Source organism: Kogia breviceps, chromosome 1 (assembly GCF_026419965.1).
Source record: "Kogia breviceps isolate mKogBre1 chromosome 1, mKogBre1 haplotype 1, whole genome shotgun sequence".
Classification (NCBI taxonomy): domain Eukaryota; kingdom Metazoa; phylum Chordata; class Mammalia; order Artiodactyla; family Physeteridae; genus Kogia; species Kogia breviceps.
The window spans coordinates 32,638,507-32,661,907 of NC_081310.1; the positions used below are offsets into that span (position 1 = coordinate 32,638,507).

Sequence of the window (23,401 nt, forward strand, 5' to 3'; positions counted from 1 at the left end):
TACATTGATAGAGCAATCAGACAACAATCAATAAGAATTTAAAAGAGTTGAATAACACATTGAACAAACCTTAGTCAGAGGTCACTTATAGAACAATTTTTTAGAAAGTCAGAATAGAGTTATTTTTAAGCACATACAGAATATTTACAAAAATTCACCCTCTAATGGATGGAAGAGGAAAGCCAACACTGTCAAGGAATTGTATTTATACAAAATCTTCCATGATACAATTTTGCTACAAATAAAAACAAGAAAAAATTTCCCTATATATTTGGAAACTAAAAAATACACTTCTAAATAACCCACAAGACAACTGTGAATTGGAGTTTAGAAAATAGATTGAATGATAAGAAAAACATGACATATGATTATTTGTGAGATGTAGCTAAAGTAGTATATAGAGAAAGATTTATATTCCTACATTCAAGAATGTAGAAAAAATAGCTAAGTAACTTCCCTCACCCTATAGAAGAAAATAAATTATAATGGTAATAGAAAATATATCAATAGGAATCAGCAACAAAGCTAAAATTTGATTCTTTGAAGACTAATAAAATTGATATAACTTTGGCAAGACTGATGAAGAAAATAAAGAACACACAAATAATCAGCAACAAGAATAAAAAAGAAAACATCACTACAGATCCTACAGATATTTTAAAGACAATAAGAGAATATTATGAATAACTGCAAATGAATTTTAAAATTTAGATGAAATAGATAAATTTCTAGAAAAAATATATAGATATAGGTAGTCAGTACAGGTGGCCCAGAATAATCAAGGATTTGGGCTCCTTCTACCATACTGATTTAAATATTTGGCATGAGGTTTCTACCTCATGGTCTAGCATATCTCTTCAACCTCTTGCCACTACATTCACATTCTGGCCATAAAAAAGGAGAAAGAAATAAAGAATAGTGTTTTCCTCTAATTTAAGCACATTTCCTGAAATTTTTATATGAGACTTCTGCTTACATCCCATTGGCTGGAACTTACTGATATAGCCTTCGTTAGCTGCAGGGGAGGTTAGTAAGTATAATCTTCCTCTCTGTTGGTCACTTTCTCAAATAAAACTATTATTAAGAAAGAAAATGCATCTTTGCCACTGATGCCTACATTTCTTATAGATCCAATGGCTATCATGAAAGGTGGCTGGTTTTGAGATATATTGCCAGCATTTCACCCAAGGGAGTCCCTTGCTGAGTGATGGGATTCCAGCAGCAAGTGGCTATACAGTGGTCCATGTGTAATGATGTCTAAGGTGTTAAAAAGGGACAATTAGCCTCAAACAGAATTCCCGCACCAGGAAGTTATTTCTTAATTTATTCATTCATTCAACAAATAATTACTGTGTCTCTAAGAATGTTCCAGAAACTGTTCTAGGTGTTACAGTAGAAAAAATAGAAAAATCTTGGTTCTCAATAAATTTAGAGTTAAGAAAAATAAAGCAAAAACGTGGTTATGGAGTGCTGAGGTTGGAAATGGTTTGCAGTTTTTAATGGGGTGGCAAGGGAAGACCTTACTGAGCAACGGTGGTGGGAAAGGGCATTCCAGGGAGCGTGAATAGAAAGGATATTCCTAATACCGTATCTCAGCTCTCTTCAATTCTTAAATACAAAGAGTGAAAAGAATTAAGAGGGAGTGGGAGTGGCAAAGTGGAGGGAACAGACCTTGAAAAAGAAACCCAGAGGCAGAAATAAGATTTTGGACTTTGTCTTAGTAAAATTCTAGACTCAGTCTTGGCTCGGTGGAAGAATCAAGTCAGTAATGGTGAATTTTTATTTTACACTTATTTATCCATTTTTGATTTTATAGTAATTTATAAATTAGAGAAAATTTCAAAACCACACACACATCTTTAATCTCATCACAGAATTATTTTTATTAATTTTTTTTCTTTCCAGTCTTTATCTATATGCACACCTCTTTTTTTTTCAATTCATAAAAGCCTTTATTGAGCCCAGCTATGAAGGCAACATCTCCCTAAATCCCTCTGAGACAGAACCTGAAGGCAACAAGGTGATGATTTCCACAGAACTGTGATGAGTGATTCTGGAGGGCATTCTCCTGCATAAGGTGGTTGGTAGCTCATGAGGGTATGAGGGGAAGTAGAGATTCAGAGCAGTATAGTCAGAAATTGGGGTTCTCAAAGCAGGAAGGACTGGGATAAAAGCACCATGAATGAACCTGGTTTTCATCCTCCATACCCTGTTTGATAGCCATTGAGAAGCTTGATAGGAGGACATAAACAGTAGAATAAAAGGGAAAAATGTACCAAAGAAATCTTTACCAATAAGAAATAAATTTTTATCCAACCACTCTGAGAGAACCCTTAGCAAAATTAGAACTCTTCAGCAGAAGCTTATTCCAAAAGACTAACCAAAATTTCATACAAATTTATGTTTTCCTTTGCAGGTATGGGTAGGTTATAGAATTCAGAATCATTTTGGAAAGTGATGAAGTCCCGTGATAGGAGCCTTGGGCGGATGAGAACTTCCTTCTCTTCAGAGCTGTGCTTTGCTGCTTTCTCCAGAAATCCTGGAGTCTTTTGAAATCAAGTAGATGAGTTTCCTATGGCTCTTCAAAGGAAGTAGTATTACTTTAACTCTTGATCCTCCATTGCCAGTTTTTACCCAGCTTCCTATGGCCCTGGTATATTTTTCTGTTGTAAAGCTTTCTGCCAGAATGGTATTGAATTTCATTCTTAACTTTCCTGTAGACTCCTCAATGACAGAAGCAGTGGATGAAGTGTTTCTCATTTTCTTATCCATAATATATGACAGATCATTAGGGGCCCTTTGATAGGAAATCCTGTTATCAGAATGCTGGGTGTATTGTCTGTGTCTTCTATGTGTAAGAGATCGAAGTAGCTCCCTTTTAGGTAAGTGAGGAACCACCATACAGGACTGGCCTGGAGAAACAGTAAAGCTGTCTCAAAGAAAATGGAAGCCGCCTCCTAACTCAGGCCATGAAATACAAGAGGGCTGTATCAGTTTTCTAGGGCTTCCATAACAAAGTACCACAGCTTGGGTGACTTACAACAGAAATATATTTCTCACAGTTCTGGAAGCTAAAAGTCTGATATCAAGGTGTCAGTGAGTTGTTTTCTTCTGAGGTCTCTCTCCTTGGCTTGCAGATGGCCACCTTCTCCCTGTGTCCTCACATGATTGTCCCTCTATGCATATCTGTGTCCTAATCTCCAGAGAGGTGTGAATTTTACCCCAGTGGGTGCTAACTGTGCGTTTAACAAAAACAAGTTAAATTCATGTGGGAAAAAAAATTCACACTGTGCAGATCTGACCTCAAAGGACAGAGACAAAAGTAGTTGAAGAATAAAGGGGTTCCAAGCAAGGTAGTTGAAACTTTTATTTTGACTGTGAACAGTACCCTTAGCACAGTTATGTACTGTACTCTCCATCCTTCATTTACCCACCCCCCCCAAGATACTGCTGCAATTCCAAATATTTTATCTTCATTCATAGGTTATAATTCTTTACACTGCCCCCAAAGTTTAGCTTATTTATTTTCCCTTGGGGAGAGGGGTGGGATGGAAAAAAGAGCAAACCAAATATATGGGCTGCTACCCGCAATATTTTTCTGGATCTCTGAGTCAGTGATGACCTGGGATGGTGTTTGGTGGACTGAAGAGACCACTGGACTCTGAGTTGAGAAACCTGAGTCCTGGTCATTGCTTTGCCCCTCAGTTGCTGAGATAGGCAGCAACTTCTCTGCGCTTAATTTCCTCAGTTGCAGAATGAGAGACTAGGCAACATAATCTCCAATTTTCTTCAAAAGGTTGACATTCTATAATGTTCTGTATTTTAATGGCAGGTAAGTACGGGAGAAGCAATGGGCTGGAAATCAAATATCCTCAAGTTTTGCTAAAAGTCTCTTTCTCTTTTTTTTCTACTTCCAATTGCATTTTTAAAGTCTTGAATTGTAATTATTTATTTACATGTCAGCCTCCAGCACTTGACTGAATTTCTGGAGGTCAGGGTTCATCTCTCTCTCATCTGTGTCCCCCCCTCTCAACACCTTACACAATGCCCAACACAACTAGCATGCTGTGAATGTTGGTTGAATTGGTAAAGAAACAGGGACTTAGTGGCTAGATATGGTTGGGAGTGGGGAGGCAATGTGACGGTGTGGAGAAAGCATGGGCTAGACATGCCTGGGTTTGAATCCTACTTGTGCCACTTGCTGGTTATGAGACCTCAGATAACTTACTTTACTCCTTGAGCCTCCATTTTCTAATGTTAGAATGGATATAGAAATTCCTACCTGGCAAGGCTATTGTGAAAACTGAGTGAGTTAATTTGTGTTGTGTTCCTCTCAGAACATCTGGCACATGGTGGGTGCTCCTTTCAAGGCTGTGCCCTGTGGCCACCATGCTACAGCTTAGAAGAAGTAAAGGCTGGGGATTGTAGCAATTTGATTCTTGATTCACAACACAATATCTCAGGATACCTTGGTCTGCATTTTGTAGAAAATATCTTAATTTAACTCCATTTTACCACTGACCTCAAATCTAAATAGTCTTCTAAGTGGCAGTAGTGTCATCTATATCCTGCTGTGACAAATAGGCAACTTTCTGAAGAGCTTTCATTGTCTGTGTGGAAAGGTGCAATGCAGAGTTTTGCTGCAGTGTTTCTGCAGGCTTGCTGAGGAAGACTCCCAGACACCTTGGAGCTGGCTTTATGAGGTTGCTGTTTAGCATCTTAATACACTTGGCAGAGAAAGGGCATCAGGGATGTCATTGTCTTTTTTTTACTTTGAACCTGATTCTGTCAATAAAATCCTGAAGAGGAGGTAAAGCACCTTTTCCTCCTTGGGCCTCTTGAGTACCTTTTAGAAAAGCACCAAGTCAGTGGAGTAGTGGAACCTGCTTCTCTCTGTGGTCTAGCTGGTCTAGATGGCCTGGGACAGGGTGTGGACTGTCTACAGGTAACTGTCACTGTCAGCAGCTTGCTTCTGTCTGCGGGAGAAGAAAAACAAGAAGCAGGCCCCTCTGAAGGAAAATACATTCAGATTTACTACCCTAGGACTTTCTGATTTGAGAAAGTCCATGAACATACCATCTGATGTTGGGGTTTAAATGGGTCAACAAAAAAAATCTCTCTCTAATCTTCAGTAATGTCACTCTGGATGAATTTGTTTTTTTTGTAACTAAAAGTTTCCTCAGGAAGGCATAAAATTGTAATATAGAAATAAAATAAAACTTGTTACCAGTTTTGTTTTCTCAATGCCATGATTAAGTATTACCCTCAATAATTATAATAGTATAATAGTATTACCCTTTACTGAATACTTACTATATGTTAATACCATGCCAAGTGCTTAACATATATAATCTCTTTTTATTTTTAAAACAATCCTGTAGGGAAAGAATTACTTAACCGAATTTTACTGCTGAGGAAACTGAGGCTCAACAAGGAAATAACATGCCTTCAATTTCACTATAGTATCTTTCCTTTAATACTCTGCTTACCTTACACTGACAACTGCTTTCTGAACGCTTGTGTCTATATTTTTAGGCTTTTCATTCTCTTCTCTCATGGTTGTATCAAATACAATCCGGGTGATGAGCTCAGTGTGTGAGTTTTGATGTATGGGCTACAGTTCATCAGTATTGGGTGTTCAGGGAGGTTTTTTTTTTGGCTTGTACTCTAGGTTGATGAGAATGTCAGGACACTGGCTCTCAGAAAGGAGCTGTGGTCCTCTGTTTGTAAACTGGTGGTAAATACATGTGGCTTTATAATTATGGAGGTGATACAGGATCAAGCTATAAATTTTTTTAAAGATAGTGTTTAGATAAATTTATCTATGAAGTTTTACTATGAACATCGGGACTAAGGTTCGCGTGGATGGCACCTCTTCTTTTATCCCTAGGTCCTGCGTCTCCTGGGTACTTTTTCTTCAGTCCCAGTAGATATCCTTAATTCCACCAGACGATGTGTGGTGCTGTTCATTCTGCCATCCTGCTACCCCTTTCTCCCAAGTGTGGATGCAGTGGGTAAGGGAGAGAGCAGAGGCAGCCTGTTGTCTGTGGGCCTGGTTTCTCTCCTTGACTCTACCATGAGCCAGCAGTGAGGCTTTGGGGAAGTCAATTAATCTCTCAAGTTTCCTTGCTTGTAAAAGGATGGCATTGGACCCACAGATCTCCTGAGAGGCCATTCTGACAGAAAACTAGAACGTTTAGAATGGAGAAAACCATCAAGCTCTAGCAAGAAATAAACTACCGGTGCCAGTGACAGACTGTTGGATGAATTGGGCATAGCTGTGAAGCACTGCAGTCATTTCTGTGTTTATATCATCTGAATATTGTTGCCTTCCTCTCAGATGTTGAAATTGTATCTTCATTTTTCAGATGACAGAGCAGAGGCAGATTTGACCATTAGCTGGCCATGGACTATTACTGACTGCTGGTTGCTTCATTTGCTGGGCAGATACACTGCCATGAGTGACAGCTGATGATATGGTACCTGGGAATAGTCACCAGCAAAATGGGGAGGGCTGCCCTCCTTTGCTTTAATAACGTAGGTAGTTGGTTCCTGCAGAGGCTCGTGTCTGGATCCTAATGATTTTTGTTGAGTTGATGTCAAAGGTGGACTGCAGGTTAATTTTAGCATGTTTTTTCCCCTGACATTTCTCATTGAAAAGGTTTTAAAACTCTAAAATGAAAAAAAATTAAAATGTCTGCTTCACTCAAGGGGGAAATTACCTCTTTACAAAAATGCTTTCTAAGGAATATTGACTTATTGATTTGACTGAGAAATTTGTCTAGCATGACTTCCCTCAATGACACTACTTCCCTTTCTTCCTTCCTTCCTTCCTTTCTTCCTCCCTCCTCCCTTCCCTTCCCTTCCCTTCCTTCTTTCATTTCACGAGAAGACAACCTTCCTCCTGAGTACCAATACTTCTACCTATACTCTGAAATTATTTTTCTGATTTTAAAAGTGAGACATATCCTTTGTGGAAAATTTGGAAAATGTGGAGAGGTGAAAGAAGAAAATAAAATAACTCACAATAGACAGCTGCTATTAACATTCTTTATAATTTTTCATTTAGACATACTTTCAAAAAATAACAAAGTTGAGATTCTACTGTACATTAGTTTGAATACTACCTAAAAAAGTTATTATATTGAACATTTTCCATGCCATTCAGTATTTTTGAGAACCTCATTTAAATGACTGCATTATATTTTATTATGTGGTTGTGCTATAATATATGGTCATTCGCCTATTGTCTGGCATTTAAGCTTGTCACCTGTACTCCTGACCTATCCTTTCTTAGCTTACCTGAACTTTTACCCCTTACTCATGCCTCCTCTCTCCCATGATTACTGCTTCTATGTCCATTGGCTCCTTTCCCTGTGCCTTCACACATCTGCAGGTATGCAGGCACATCTTTACTCTTGTCTCTAATGGACAATGTCTAGTGTCCTCTCTAAACTTTGGTATTTCCGTATTTTGGGATTTTCTCCCTTTCAGTCTCTTTCCTTTTATATATCACAGAAAATCCAAAGCAAAGCTCTGAGCATGTCATTTCCCCTGATGATCAGGTCCCAGCCTCATTTGCTCTCCACATGTGCCCATGATCTAATCTAATTGTATTGTAAACAAAGCCATTCTGTTCATGATTTCCCTCCTGGCTTTCCATCCTTGACAAGCATGATAATCATTCATCTAAGCCACTGATGAGAATGTTAAACCTCAGCCCTGTGGCCCAACGCTAGAGACTTACTCAAGAGATGATACCAATCCATTCATCGATATCCTTTAAGCAAAGATTATTTTGCCAGCTGTTTGTGTGGGAAATTGCCTTACATTGTAGCCCATATTATTCCATTCTGCTTCCTGGATATTATGAAAATTGATAGTTTAGCATAGATCAGACGTGCTGCATCTCCACATTTTCCTGATCAAGAGTGTCCCCTCAAAGAAAAAAAAAAAGATGTGAAATTGTCAGGTCCTGATCTTTGTGAACCGATGCTGGTTCTTGGGGATCACGGCTGCCTTTTCCGACAGCTCTTAAGGCTTCTTCAAGGGCCATTCCAAACCTGTGGACTTTTCTTTCTGTCTTTTTGAAAAATTAAAACTATGTGTATTGATTGTTTGCTGATATCCATAAGGAGACAAGTGAAAGGGCCAGGCCATGTGCCTGGGGTGGACTTGAACTGGATATGTGGTCTTTGTAGGCTTTTGCTCTGTGGAAGACCTAGTTATCCAGCTTTCTCTCTCTTCCATGGTCCCTACCCAAGGTCCACTGCCCCTTTAAATGCTGTAGTCACTCACTGACATGGTAAATGTGATAGGGGGAATAATGGCCCCCTAAAATGTGCATGTTCTGTCCCTGGAACTTTTGTTTATGTTACTTTACAGGATAAAAGGACTTTACACATATGATTATGTTAAAAGTTGAGATGGGGAGATTATATTGAATTATTGAGGTGGGCACAATGGAATTACATTGGTCTTTAATAGAGTCAGAGAAAGATATGAAGATACTCTGCTGATGGCAGATAGAAGGAAGATAGAGGAAGAAGAAGATAGAGGAAGGAAGACAGAGGAAGGAATCATGGGTCAACGATGCAGGCAGCATCAAGAAACTGGAAAATATAGGGTACACATTCTGCCCTAGAGCGTCTAGAAGGAACACAACCCTGACGATACCTTGATTTTATTCCAGGGAAATTCATTTCTGACTTCTGATATTCATAACTGTAAGATAATAAATTTATCTTGTTTTAAGCCACCAAGTCTGTGATAATTTGTTATAGCAGCAACAGGAAACTAATACAGTAAATGATCAATAGATATTTTAAATTCTTGAGGTTTGAAAAGGGCCTTAGTGACTGTCTACTCTAGATTCCTAACTTTGAATCCCCTTTTTGTTACCACTGTCAAAGGGGAAGCCTGTGGTGTATGTTTTTGGAAGAGAAGCACAGACAGAAGGAATGAGAAAACATTGTTTATTTAGAATAACTTTTTGGAGATATGATTCATGTAATATATACTTCACCCATTTAAAGAGTACAATTCAATAGTTTTTAGTATATTCACAGAGTTGTGCATCCATCACCACTATTGATTTTAGAGTATTTCGTCACCCCATAAAGAAAACCTGGACTCATTAGCCATCATTTTTCATTCCTCTCTGCCCCCACCTCCTGGCAATCACTAATTTACTTTCTGTCTCTGTGGATCTGCCCATTCTGGCTATTTCATATGAATGAAATCATACAAGATATGACCTATTATGTCTGTCTTCTTTTATGTAGCATAATGTTTTCAAGATTTATCTATGTTGTAGTATGTATTAGTATTTCATTCCTTTTTATTGCAGAATAATATTCTATTGTATGGCTGTACCACATTTTGTTTATTCATTCAGTTGATGGATATTTGGATTGTTTACCCTTTTGGATATTATAAAAACACTGCTATGGACTTTGTGTACAGGTTTCTGTGGACATATGTTTTCATTTCTCTTGGGTAAACACTTAGGAGTGGAATTGCTAAGTCAAATGGTAACTTTATGAGGAACTGCCAGACTGCTTTCCAAAGCAGCTATACCATTTTACATTCCTACCAGCAATGTATTAGAAAGCATCATTAATAGAAATTCTTGCTGACCTCTGAAAGTATAAAGAACACAGAATGCAAAGTGTGGGTGAGAAAGAGCGGCTTGGATATTTCCAGAAGTAAAACAGCATCAGAAGAAACTTGGGTGCCCAGAGAGTTTGCTTGGGAACTCTGGAGTGACATCTGAGTTTGTTTTCTGAGAAACAGTTCATACTGGCAGAATTCCATTGGCAACTGGCTGCAATAAATTCTCTTGATGGCTTTAGCCTGTTTGGTTCCATAAATTCCATTTGATTAACTTTTGAGAAATTCTGATGAATGATCACTCAGAAAAGCTTCTTGGACCACAGCACAATGTGCCCTGTATAAATAAACTTAGACCATTAAATAAAATTAATTCAAGGTACAAGCATTTTGAAGTTTATGTTAGTTTGCTAGGGTTGCCATAAAAATGTACCACAGACTGGGTGGCTTAACCAACAGAAATTTATTTTCTCACAGTTCTGGTGGGTATAAGTCTGAGACCAAGGGATCAGCAGGGTTGGTTTCTTTCTGAGGCCTGTCTCCTTGCTTTGTAGATGCCTGTCTTCTCCTTGCATCTTATTTTTTTTCTTTCCTTTTTTTTTCTTTTTTTTTCCTCTTTGAAGCTTCACACAGTATTCCCTCTGTGTGTACCTGTGCCCTTATCTTCTCTTTTAATATGTGCACAAGCCATTAGAACCCACCAAAATGATCTCATTTAACCTTAATTACTTTTTCAAAGATCTTATCTCCAAATAGAGTAACATTCTGAGTTACTGGGGCTTAGGGCTTCAACATATGAATTTTGAGGTGGACACAATTCAGCCCACAACAAATTTCAATATCATAAAATTATACTTACTACACCAAAGGAGTCTGGGCTAGGGGGGAAAAAGATTTTTAAAATGTGCATAATTACTGTTGTGTGTCTTTGGGTGAAAGCATGAGCCTAAGATCCTTGTCTTATTAAGCTTGGCAAGGTGTTTATTCTTGGTGCAAGATGTCCTTGAATGGTACCATGAGACCTGGAGTAGGATCTTGTTAAGTAGATGCATTCTGAGTTATCCTTCCTGCTTTCCCTCTACCTTTCCATCCATGATAGTCATGCATCAGTAAAGTATCAGCATCTTTTCTTCTTTATTAAATGACCTTTTTAAAATTAATTTTTATTGGAGTATGGTTGCTTTACAATGTTGCGTTAGCCTCTACTGCATAACAAAATGTATCAGCCATACAATACAGATATCCCCTTCCTTATGGACTTCCCTCCCATTTAGATTACCGCAGTGCACTAGGTGAGTTCCCTGTGCTATAGAGCATGTTCCCATCAGTTGTCCATTTTATACATAGTTTTTTTTATTATATACATTTTTTTTTTTTTTTTTGCGGTATGCGGGCCTCTCACTGTTGTGGCCTCTCCCGTTGCGGAGCACAGGCTCCGGACACGCAGGCCTAGCGGCCATGGCTCACGGGCTGAGTTGCTCCGCGGCATGTGGGATCTTCCCGGACCAGGGCACGAACCCGTGTCTCCTGCATCGGCAGGCGGATTCTCAACCACTGCGCCACCAGGGAAGCCCTATATACTTTTAATTTTGTTACATAATTGTTACTCTTTCTGAGATGGAAAGAAAGGGATGGTAAAATGTTCTAATCCAGATTTACAGATATTTCTCCCTAAAATATTATGGGAAATTATATATATATATGAAATATGAGTATCTTATTGCAGTATCTCCTTCTATAAAAACCTGTTCTCAATACCTGAAAATTATTCACAACATACTGTAAATATCTAGTAGCCACTACAAAAGTTTTTCTCTGCTTTATGTTTTATTTTGCCAGAGACTAAAGTTTTAAGCCAAAAGACTCATACTTTAAGAGAATTTTAGGGATCCGTTAGAGGATGCAAAAAGTATTTTCCAAAGTCCTTTATCAGCACTGTGGATATCACCCTACTCAGACAACTGCTAACTCACCCTTTCATAATGTCAGTCCTGATAAGAGCTCTAGATGAAAGATATGCTTAATTAAAACATAAAGTCTACTTCCAGAGACAGATATCTTGCAAAAAATATTCTCTAGCCCTATGTCGACCTACCTGTGTTGCTAAAAATGGTGATATAATCCTTGATGTGAGTCAACATGGGCTGGCTCCTATTTTCAGTTTTCCTAGATTTTTATCTGCCTGCCATATTTTCAGAAGAACTGACTAACATCTCATGAGTATTAATACTATTGGGACTGAGCAATGTTTGAGTTGGCTGGTGAGTGAGGTGAGGCTGGGCAGCTGGGTTTCATGTTGGTTTCCTGCCCACAGAACTGTTATCAGTCATAGTTTGCAAATTCCAATGTGAAAGATGCTCACCAGGTCATTCATTTGTGTGTAGAGCAACACACACTGTGAGTTAATACAAGTGATGATAGCAAAGGATATATTCGGTCCTCATGGTTTCAATGTCTGGAGTAGTGACTGGATTTCTTTGTGCCTCTTCCCTTTCTAGTTGCTGAAAAGATGTTTGACTCAATGGGAAGGTCCTTCAAAATCCACGTTAAAGGATTTGTCAGGGCTTCTTAATTATATACAAAAGGCTTCTTCAACATTGTAGTGAGAAAACAACCAGGATCTTCCTATCATATTCGAGGAACAGTCAGAAGCATAGCAATTCAGGGGAGAAATGGACAAAATACCTTTGGAACCTTCTCATATGACTAAAACTAAATTTAGCTCCAGAAAGTACAGTCAGGCAAAAGGCAGGTTTTGTGTAGAAATAATTTTATCCTCTAGCTCTCGAGATGACTTTAATAGCCAAAGGTTGAGATTAATCTAATTAAAGCCTAAACATCCATCTTCTATTTTAAACAAGAAACAGGTCAATATTCTTTAAATGGGCTAGAGAAGGTGTCTGTCACCTTCTGATAAGACATTCTCTGGGGGTCCCATTATATTTAGCTAAAGATTGAAAAAGTGTAGTTTATGGACCAACTACTGGGAGTTCCCAGTTTAAAGTAGATCAGTGTTTCTCATTGAGAGGCTATTTTGTCCCCCAGGGACATTTGGCAAAATGTCTGAAGCCTTTCTGCATGTCACAGCAGGAGGTTGTTCCTGGCATCTAGTAGATAGTGATGCTGCTAAATGTCCTACAATGCACAGGTCAGCCTCTCACAATATCCAGCCCCAAATGCCAGTAGTGCTGAGGTTGAGAAACCTTGAGTTCGGTGTACGATGGCTCAGGCTCCACTTCTGTCGTTTAGTAGGTGGGATTGACGGTTATTTAGCCTCTATGTGTTGCGTTTCCTGATGGCTTCCTTTTTCAAAAGAATGATCACTTCTTCCTTTGTACCCTATTATGTCCTGCATATATGTCTGCCCTAGCACCCTGGACACTTTATTGTACCCTTTGTCTGACCTTGGGTGATGTATATAACCTCTCCGGACCTCAGTCTTCTCATCTATAAAATGGGAATGCTAACACTACCAACGTCAGATGGTCGTGAATATGAAGTGAGCTAAGACATATGAAGTGCTTGTCACCGTGTTTGTCACACTGGGTGCTCAATAAATGGTAGCGGTAGTTGTTGTTTTTTATGACTTATTTAGCTGTTTGCCCCTGCTAAGTGATAAATAAGTCTTTTGAGAGCAGAAATTGTGTCTAGCATATCATAGATGTTTAATGGTTGGAAGAATGACTAAATGAATCCCTTTAAGCTTCATAATATTCATCTGTAAAATGGAGTTTCACTTGTTACTGTCACATTTCACAAGATAATGTAAGAGAAAGGGTCAATAAAGAGCCTAGAGGATGCGATAGGGAGGGTGGGAGGGAGATGTAAGAGGGAGGGGATATGGGGATATACGTATACGTATAGCTGATTCACTTTATTATACAGCAGAAACTAACACACCGTTGTAAGGCAATTATACTCCAATAAAGAAAAAAAATATTATATAACCTTTCCTTGTCTTGGCACCACAAAAAAACCTTTATTATAAAAATAATTTTGAATCTACAGAAAAATAGAAACAGAAGAGTAAAATAAACGTCTGTATAGCTATTTAACAACTGTTAACATTTAGTCATATTTACTTAATCTCTTTTCAGGTTTTTTCTTTGGCTGAAGAATTCGAAGTAAATTACAAACACAATTTTATTTCATCCCTAAATACTTAGTATGTATATTAAAGAACATGTTCTCCTGTAACTACAGTGCTATTTTAATCTAACAAAATTAATAACTATTTCCCAATATCAGTAAATAATTAATCTGTATTCTTATTTCCCAGTGGTTTCTAAATGTATTTCACAGCTGGTTTATTCAAACAAGATCCAAATAGAAGCTTCTCATTAGAGAACCCTATTTTTTCATTGTTGCTTACTTTAGGGGCTGGCCTGGTTCTGCTGTTTGCCAGTCAGCAGGTTTGAAATTCTTTCAGTACGTCAGGATAGGAACGTATTTTAAGCTAACTCAATATGCGAACTTAAACAGATAAATTATTCACAACAGTTAATGACTCACTTTTTTTCTGGGATCCTCTGAAGACTGTTCAGTTGTAGTCTTCCTCTTGCTGCATTCACAGATGGTATGATGACTAGTGATAATGGGTCTTAGGTAATGCAAAGAAGATGCAAACTAGAGCATCAGAAGACCTGCCAAATGAAATGTACAGAAGAGAAAAAATAGCTCTGGGAAACGCAATGTAAACCAATGAGAAAACTGGATTCAATGCACAGAGTGAAATTTGTACACAACCTCTTCAGGATATGCAGTCATTCCAACAATATTCACAACAGCCCGAAGAACATCTATTGCATAAGCCAGGGTAAGCAAGCATACTGCACTGAGCCATAATACCACAGCAGCCATGCAGGACAGTCTCCTGTTTTCTGTTTTTCATGGGGCTGGGTCAAGAGGTCTTGCTCCTAGACCAAAAGTGAAGCAAGTCAGTTAGGGATGGCCTGGAGTGTCCCTTAAAAACAGTAGTGATCTATCAGAAGTCCTTGAGCAGAGGGCTGAAGTGATGGTGAGGAAGCATTTGAGAAAAGATGAATTTTGCAAAGACTAGCAAAATGGGCTTGGATAGAAGCAGATTTGCACTGGGGACTAAGATGAGCTATCAGCTAAGATGTTACTGGGTTGATTCAGGATGAAGTATATTTGGGAGTAGACTTGTTATAGGGAAACTAATGGAAATATTAATTTTACTCTTCATAATTCTTTTTACTTCCCATTTGACTTGTGCTATTTATGTCTATGTCTTACTGATATCCTCACTGGATTGTATACTATTTGAGGGCAGAGCCCATGTCTTTAACATCTTTGCCTAGTGCTTTGCACATTGTAAGTGCCTAATACAGAAAATGTTTACTTTTATTTAAGATACATCCAGTGCTTCTTTAAAAAGTACTTGCTTATAGATGTAAATCTCATTTACAAAGTCTAATGTTCCTTTTGTGGTATGGTCTGAGAGAAAACTATATGGAGTATGAAAAGGTTCAGATACATGCAAGGATAAAATAGAAAAGCTAGATACATGAAGGGAAGATTAGAAATAGGGACTTAGAGAAATATTGAAAGGCCTATGAATCCTCATTATCTAGAGAGTAGAATGGTGGTTGCCAGAGGCTGGGGGTGTGGGGGAAATGGGGAAATTTTGGCCAAAGGGTACAAACTTCCAGTTATTAGATGAATAAGTTCTGGGGATTCAATGTACAGCAGGATGACTATTATTAACAATAGCAACTTGAAAGTTGCTAAGAGAATAGATCTTAAATGTTCTCACCACACACACAAAAAGTATTATATGAGGGGATAGAGTTTTAAACTAACCCTATTGTGGCAATCATTTCAACAATGTATATGTGTATCAAATCACCACATTGTACACCTTAAACTTACATAGTGTTATACATCATTTATATCTCAATAAGGTTGGGAAGAAGAAAAGAAATAGAATTCTGGTTTGATTTGGGCAGAACATGAAGGTAAGAGAGATCTAAAGTGGGAGTAGGATGGTAAGCTAGAATTAAGGAGCCCATTGGAAGAGACTTTGGATGAGGATAGAATGGAATTAGTAATTAACTTGCATAAATTAATTTACCACCTAACGTCATGACTCAGTGAAAAGGCACAGATCTGGGTTCAGACTCATACCCACTCCTCTAGCTGCATGACCTTGGGCAGATTACCAAACCTTTCAGACCTCTTTTCTTTTCTGTATGGTGCTAATAATTCCATCTGTTTTCTTCATGGACCTGGATTATAGTCTGTGAAGGCAGAGTTACATATAATAACCATACCATGAAGAGTATCTATTATTATTACAGTACTACATATACTTCCTGTGGTGGACAGTGCTCCCACCTCTATTGACGAGTGCATCCCAGAGACAATTATGCTTAGAAATGTTATTACCTAAAGTGAAAGAAATGTAGGTGACAGGAATTGGGTTTTCTGTACTGTTTCAAGCAAAGCCATTCTCCCCTGATATCTATCCATCTCCTAACCCTCTTGGTTTATATAGACATCTTCTGCTACCCAGGTCATGATGTCATCCACGACTGAAGGCTCTTCCTAACTCCTGGTTGCCAAAAGCTTGCAAGGCTTTGTTTCCTGCAGGCCCTGCTTTCCAAGGTCTGTTCTGCATCTAGCCCACTGACCAGAGGTTTTTACAAGGAAGAGCACTCTCCACTCTCAGCTCCCAAGTGAGAACGACTTCCCCTAACCTCCTTGGTGACCAAATTATCTTTATCTAAAGCAAACTGTTCTTAAAGAATTTTGAAAGCAAGACATCTTTGTTTTCCCAGGAGAGAGGGTTTCACTACCGTATTTGGCAGGTTCTTGTCATGGCTTGGGTGTTGTCAAGAGACAAGTGAAAGCTAGTCCAATGTCTTTGCAAATCATGGCTGTCTACTCTCTAGGACCACAGTCCTGTTCTCCGATTTTAGCTTGCATGAGGATCAGCTGGAGTATTTAAAACCTGGATTCCTGGACCCCATCATTAATAGGTCTGGGATAGCCTGTGCTTTGAATGAGCATTCCAGGTGGTGAAAATGCAGGAGACAAAGGCATCATACTTGGAGAAATATGGAAGCAAACCCATTTGCCCAAATGTTGGTCCATGGCATTGGCTCTCTGGGAATTGGTTTTTAACAAGTTGACCAGGAGCTAGGAGACACTTCCCTAAAGCAAACAAGGTCTTTTCAGCTTGGTTTCAGGACTGTAAATCTCCTCAGTCATTTCTTGGCTGTGGGGCCATGGTCTTTGCTAGTAAACCCTCTGTGGTCACCTCATAGCTTGTTTGGCATTTCACAAGAAGCTTTCGGATATATACATACACATATATACGTATTTTTTCTTATTCTTCACTCTGTTTGCTTTAGCTACTTAATTATGGAATGATTTTGATAAAACCTTCTCCAGGTGATCAAGATGGTCTGAGGGTGACATTGTGCTGGAGAATCACTGCAAGCATACTCATATTAACTTTGAAAACTTCTTTTGTTTATTCATTCTTTAAACAAATATTTGTAGGACAAGTGGTTGTGTGACAGGAGCTATGTAGTTGCTAATCAGACAGTAGTGCACAAAGGCACACTACTTTCCAGGAGCTTACAATATTAGTAGAGGCATTTATTCATCAAATCACCACATCAACACATGTAAAATTGCAACAGTGACAAAGTCTCTGGAAGTCCAGTAGTAATAAGGGAATTTGACCTCAACAGAGATGTCAGCACAGCTTCCCTGAGGAAGTGATCGTTGACCCAAGATCCAGGTAACCAGGAGAAGGAGGAAGATTTTTCTAGACAGTGGAATAGCACATGAAAGTCCTGAAGCAGATTGGAGAGTTGAGGGGTATGAGAGATATTTAGCAGGTGAATTGATAAGGTTTGGTGATAGGGTGGCCATGAGAAATAGCAGGGGGAAGATGTCAAGGATGATTTCTAGATTGATGGTTGAAGAATGGTATCATTCAGGAAGTCAGGAAACACTGGAAATAGAGTGTTGTCTTTTTTGTTTCTGTCTTTGTCTGGGAGATTGGGACATGGGAAAGACAATGAGTGGGTTATGATCCTGGTTAATTAGAAGTGCCTTGAGATATCTAACAGGGGCTGGTGGGTATGTGGCTGAGGAGGGATCTGGACTCACTGTAGGAAACTGTGAGTCATGTGAGAATCAGTGGTAATAGAAGCAGTGGGTAAGGGTAAGATTTTCCAGAGACAGAGTAGAGAGAGAATCATGGAAGTCTTAGGACTGAGCAATAACATTAAAAAAAATTATTGCTTAGTTTTTAATTGAAGTATAGTTGATGTACAATATTATATGTTACAAGTGTACAATGTAGTGACTCACAATTTTTAAAGGTTATACTCCATTTATAGTTATTATAAAATATTGGCTATATTACCTGTGTTGTACAATATATCCTTATAGCTTATTTAATACCTAATGGTTTGTACCTCTTACTCTCCTACCCCTGTGTTGCCCTTCCCCCGTCCCTCTCCCCACTGATAACCACTACTTTGTTCTCTATATCTGTGAGTCTGCTTTTTTTTTGTTACATTCACTAGTTTGTTCTGTAAAGTGGTACCACATATAAGTGATATCATACAGTATATGTCTTTCTCTGACTTATTTCACTTAGCATAATACCCTTCAAGTACATCCATGTTGCTGCAAATGGCAAAATTTCATTCTTTTTTATGGCTGAGTAGTATTTCATTGTATATATATATACCACATCTTTTTTATCCATTCATCTCTTGATGGACATTTAGGTTGCTTCCATATCTCGGCAATGTAATAATGCTGCTATGAACATTGGGGCGCATGTATCTTTTCGAATTAGTGTTTTTGTTTTTTTTTGGATCCATACCCAGGAGTGGAGTTGCTGGGTCATACAGTAGTTCCATTTTTAGTTTTTTGAGAAACCTCCGTACTGTTTTTCACAGTGGCTGCACCATTTTACAGGAAATCCTAACATTTAAAGGGCAGGAAGAGGAGGAGGAGCCAGCAAACAGAAGGTTGAGCAAAGTTCATTTTTCTCATGTGAAAAGTTTAGATGTTAAAAGTCAACTGGAAGAAACTAGTTGTTTGAAGGAGGTTGAATGTATACGAGAGAGAAGTTTCAATAATGAAAAAAGCCTAGGAGGGCAGGAAGGGATGGGATCCAGAGTCTTGTGTCTCAAAGAGATTATGGTGACATTGTCACCAAATATCTTGCTGAATTTATGGCAGGAAACAGATATTATCAGGGGTTTCACAGGGCCAGTATGCTTTGGTTTTAGCTTCCAGCTTGACATTTCTTGCCTGGGAGGAGATGTTTCAGTGAATGTGCAAGAGCTGTGCATTTCTGCAGACTCTTTCAGGAACTATGAGTTTCTATGTGAGAAAATTCATCTACGACATTCCCATCATCCAAACCGGTCTTCCAGTGTCCACAATGCTCTTTGCCCTGACTTGGCCTTAAAAGGAAAGACTTGAAGAAGGCAATACTTGTTCTTTTTTTCTTTTCTATTTTCCTCAACAGAACTATTCAGCCATATGGAAATCCTATTTTAAATTCCATGAATCAGCTCTCCCTAGTGAAAGATTTTAGCATTTGGGGGCAGTTTTTGTGGAAACGTTTTGCAGGATGTGAAGTGACAGCTGCCTCTTTTCAGACACCTTGATTCCAGCTGCATCAGTGATTTGGGTTCCAGAAGGTTATCAGACTAGAAGGACTCATGCCATAGACGGAAAGCAACCAATAAATCTGATGTCACTGAAGCTGTACTTAGATCCTATAATATTGTTGGAGAAAGTGTATAATTCTGGAATCGTTGTTGGAAAAGACCGCTAATGGTGATCCTGGAAGGAGACCAGGTTTGACAATCAAATGGGAAGGAAGGTCAGGACTTGGGATGGAAATGGGAAGATCTAGAAAGAGGCACTGGAGTGAGAGCTGGGCCATGTAAGATTATTATTTTTTTTAGAAGCTATAATCATTAAAAGAACAGTCTGTGAGCAAGAGGCATCTCAGGATTGGATTTGGGGACTGAAAGGCCTGGAGAAAAGATGCCAAAGGAACAAGAAAGACCCAGACTGATTAGCTGGTTGCAGCGAGGGAGGTTTCATCTGAGGACTGTCTGTGAGCCTGAGCCCTGGAAAACAAGTGCAATGTTTTATTTATTTCTGATTTTTAAAATGCTCAGAAATGTTAAACAAGAGAGCTCTGATTTAAACTAGGGAAATGGAACGAGTTTCAGAAACCTCATCGATGTGTGAACCAGTACCAAAAGGGCGCTGAGAAATGTGCAATTATGTGCCTTTTGCTTAATCTGCATGTACATCCTGTCCCAAGAGTCTCTCACTCAGTAGGAGGTTTATTTGTGGTGGGTTGAGTCGGTAGTTGGGGAGCAGGCTCTGATTCTAAAAGCAAAGCTTCTGAAAGAGAAATGTTCACTGCCCTAGATCACAGCATTGGAAAGTTATCCAAGTGGTGGCAAACCAGTAGGGACACCTCATCTTGTTTTGCTTGATCTGGGCATACTTTGTCACCATCTTTATTTTATTGTCTTATATATAGCATCTATGTCTTATTGATACCACTCATATACCATCATATATCTATATATCTCTAGATATCTATATATATTTAAAATTTACCATTATATATCCCTAATGCCTATAATACTGCCTGGCACGATGTAAACTCAATCACACCTTCTCTGCAATCATCTATTTCCAATTTTTCTTAGAAACATTCAGCAAATGTTTATTCTGGTGCTCTCAGGTCTGCCCTAGGCATCTCTCCCCAGGATATTAACCCTTCAGGGTACCCTACCCAGAGAGCTCATTTCCAACCATATCTTCCCCAGCAAACAGAGGATTATGTTCCCAGGCAGCTCTGCAATTGCAAATAAAAAAGCTCTAGCCTGGAGTTATTTTTGGAAAGCAAGAGTGACAAAATACATTGCCTTACTACACCAGGAAAATGTAAAGTAGAGAGGGAGGGACACATAGGGAAAAGGCAAAGAACATAAAAATGAATTACAAGCAACCAAATCAGCATGCAAATGGTGAGAGAGAGCCCCTCTGGCATCCTTCATCCTGACAGGTCCTGAAGCACAGCCTGCACCTTCCTGAGGAGTCATTTAAGCCTCCTGGGGAGGAGCTGGCAGCTGCAATCTGACAAAGACAAATGTTTGTCTACAAGCAGGAGAGAGGGCATTGCAGTAAAGCGTCTCTCACCAGGGGGCTTTGACTCTTGCCTGGAACAGGCTCTTCTGTACATCTCCCCATGGGTCTCTGGGCATCCCCCAGGGGCTCAGTGGGCAGAAGTGCACTGAACTCTCTGTTTTTTTCATGCTTGATCGACAGAAGATGCTCAGAAAATGTTAGTCTTGTTCCTCTGGGGCCATGTTTCAGGCCTGGCACCTGCAGAATGTGTCTGTGTGATTTTGAAATGGCTGTCCCACGTAAGGGGGCAAGAGCAACATGCCAAGGGTTTTGTTAGGTGAATGTCAGTGGCGCCCTGCCCAGGGGGACTTTTCACAGCTGTTGTTAGAGTCTTGGGAGCCATCCTCACGTGGCAATCCCTGTCCAGACGATACTAGGCTTTTATAGAATGCCCACCCTATGTCCAGCACTGTGGACAGGGACTGTGAATTAAGTCTACAAAGGTGTTTAGAACATGGCCTCTGCCCTGAAGTGTTTGTAACATGGATAGGGAGAAGGTAATGCTGACAACTGATAGATTATATGTGCTGAGCTCAGAAACAGACATGGTCTGTATTGCAGAGCATAAGATAGGACTCTGCCATCCTGGCATGGAAATGCTATACCTCCATCAGTGCCACAAAAGATGACAGTTTCTCGATGTCAGCAGCATCTCAGGCTGAATTAAAAGAGATTTAGAAAAAACGATAAGGACAAATAAAAGCCCTTAATTTTTCTAGCATTCTTTTGTGCCAAGCACTGTACCAAGCACTTGTTCCTCATTCAGCTTTATTATAACCTGACAAGGATGAGTATTATATTAAAAGCCACAGTTTACAAGTGAAGAGACTGATAACCCAAGGTCACACAGGCGGGGTCAGGATGCAAACCTAGGTCTTTTGGACAATAAAAGCCAATGTTCCTTTTTGGCTGTGCTACGCTGCCTCTCACAGAATGCTCTAAGTATGGAACATTTTCCTTAATAACCTTCTGACATAGCCTTGGAATAGGGACCCAGAGCCTTGGTAGAAAGAGTAAGTGGCAAACTACAGCATCACAGAGTAGAGGGGAGAGTTAACAAGCACCTCTGCCAGTTTGCTGCTCTTTGTTGTCAAGTGAGGCAGCTCTTCCCATGTCTAAAACAACCGACAAACAAACACTGCCCCACCCTCCCTCGCCCAGGGTCACTACTATGTATCTGAGGGGGTGGAGGCTGCTTGGAGGGTGCTGTGACCTCTTAGCCAGTGAGGTCCCCAGAATGATGTACTTCCTTCAAGGAAGGACTGTTGCAGCCAGATGAGACAGGGGGTGAGCTGAAAAGGGCAGGGACTCAGAATTATAGGTCCTGGGTCCAAGTTCCGTTTCTTCCCTTTCCTGCCTAGTCACTGAACCATCTAGGCTGGAATACTGGGTAATTGTACCATCTACTTCCCAGGGTTTTGAAAGATTGAAATAAAGTTCCAGAGCGTGAGAGCTTTGGAAAATGCTGCACGCATGCCTGGTACTATTTGATGTGCAGCACTGCTGTAGGTGATGGGTAGCTTATTTTTTAATGTATAGTTTTAAAAATTCCCACTGAAAATAGACCCCAAATGACACTGTTGGCAGAGTATGAGAGAACGAACTGACTGTTGTCTGTAGAAGCCATGAAACTACACTCAGAAAGCCATTGGCTTCAAGGAGAGCCTCAGACTGAGTGGAGTAGCTGAGAGAATGGCCTCATTGGGTCCCGCGGGTGGAGGGAGGCCTCTGGTCAGAGACAGCAGTTGCCCAGAGCAGTATGGGTGGCTTAGAGAGGGCGCAGGCAGCACTTGACCGCTGGTGCCACGATCACCATCCCCAGCATGGGGCTGCTGATGACGTCCTCTCTTCACTTGACCGGCATCAGCAGGGCTATGTGGAAGCCCAAAGATTGAGCCAACTGGGGTAGCAGAGAAGAGCAGTAAGAAAAGAAAGAAAGAAAAACCCCAGAAAAATGCTATCCTATCATGGATTAGCAGACTCTTTCCCTGGACCCTTGGTTCTCCCTTTCACCATTCTAGAGCAAAATAATGGAATGATTGTGTAGCTGGGACAGACTCCTGGTCTATCAATCTGGAAATGGGGTCTGCTTTCCAACCCAGCCCTGGGTAGAGGGAGGGTGGGAAGGGAGCTCATGGACCATGCTGTTGGGTTGACACTGTCCTTCCTTCAAGGTGGAGTTTCCAACTTGGAGCTGGGTTGCCCTACCTTGGTTAGCCCTGGGGATCTGTAGTTGCATTAGTCTACCTGCTAATGTCAAGAGCATGTTTTGTAAAGATTAGACTCTCTTGCCTTGATCTCTTTGGGAGGGAGGATTGGTGGCCCCATAATGAAAAGATATTTCAGGTTCAGAACTTAAAGTCTAGTGATCAGAGGAGCTCTGGAGATTGCCAAGAGGGCTTAGATGGGTTTTGAGCATCCATTCTAGCACTTAGCCAACCTTAAAAAATTGCTCAGAGTCTGGCCTATTCTAAGAAAGTCAGACTGTGTAATACAAGGGAATATAATCAGAACTCATACCACTACTCTTTCATCAGGGACCTATGGTAGCCATTGTCAATCAATTGTAACA

At 39.8% G+C, this 23,401-nt stretch overlaps 1 long non-coding RNA gene across 1 annotated transcript in view; it reads right to left on the reverse strand.

Annotated features, from left to right (window-relative positions):
- The window catches only part of LOC136794204 (uncharacterized), a 32,613-nt gene extending 18,436 nt beyond the window's left edge, over positions 1-14,177 (reverse strand). The window contains exon 1 of the long non-coding RNA XR_010840628.1: positions 14,125-14,177. This is a non-coding gene — a long non-coding RNA (uncharacterized lncRNA). The remainder of the gene's footprint in view (positions 1-14,124) is intronic.
- Between the last annotated feature and the right edge of the window lie 9,224 nt (positions 14,178-23,401).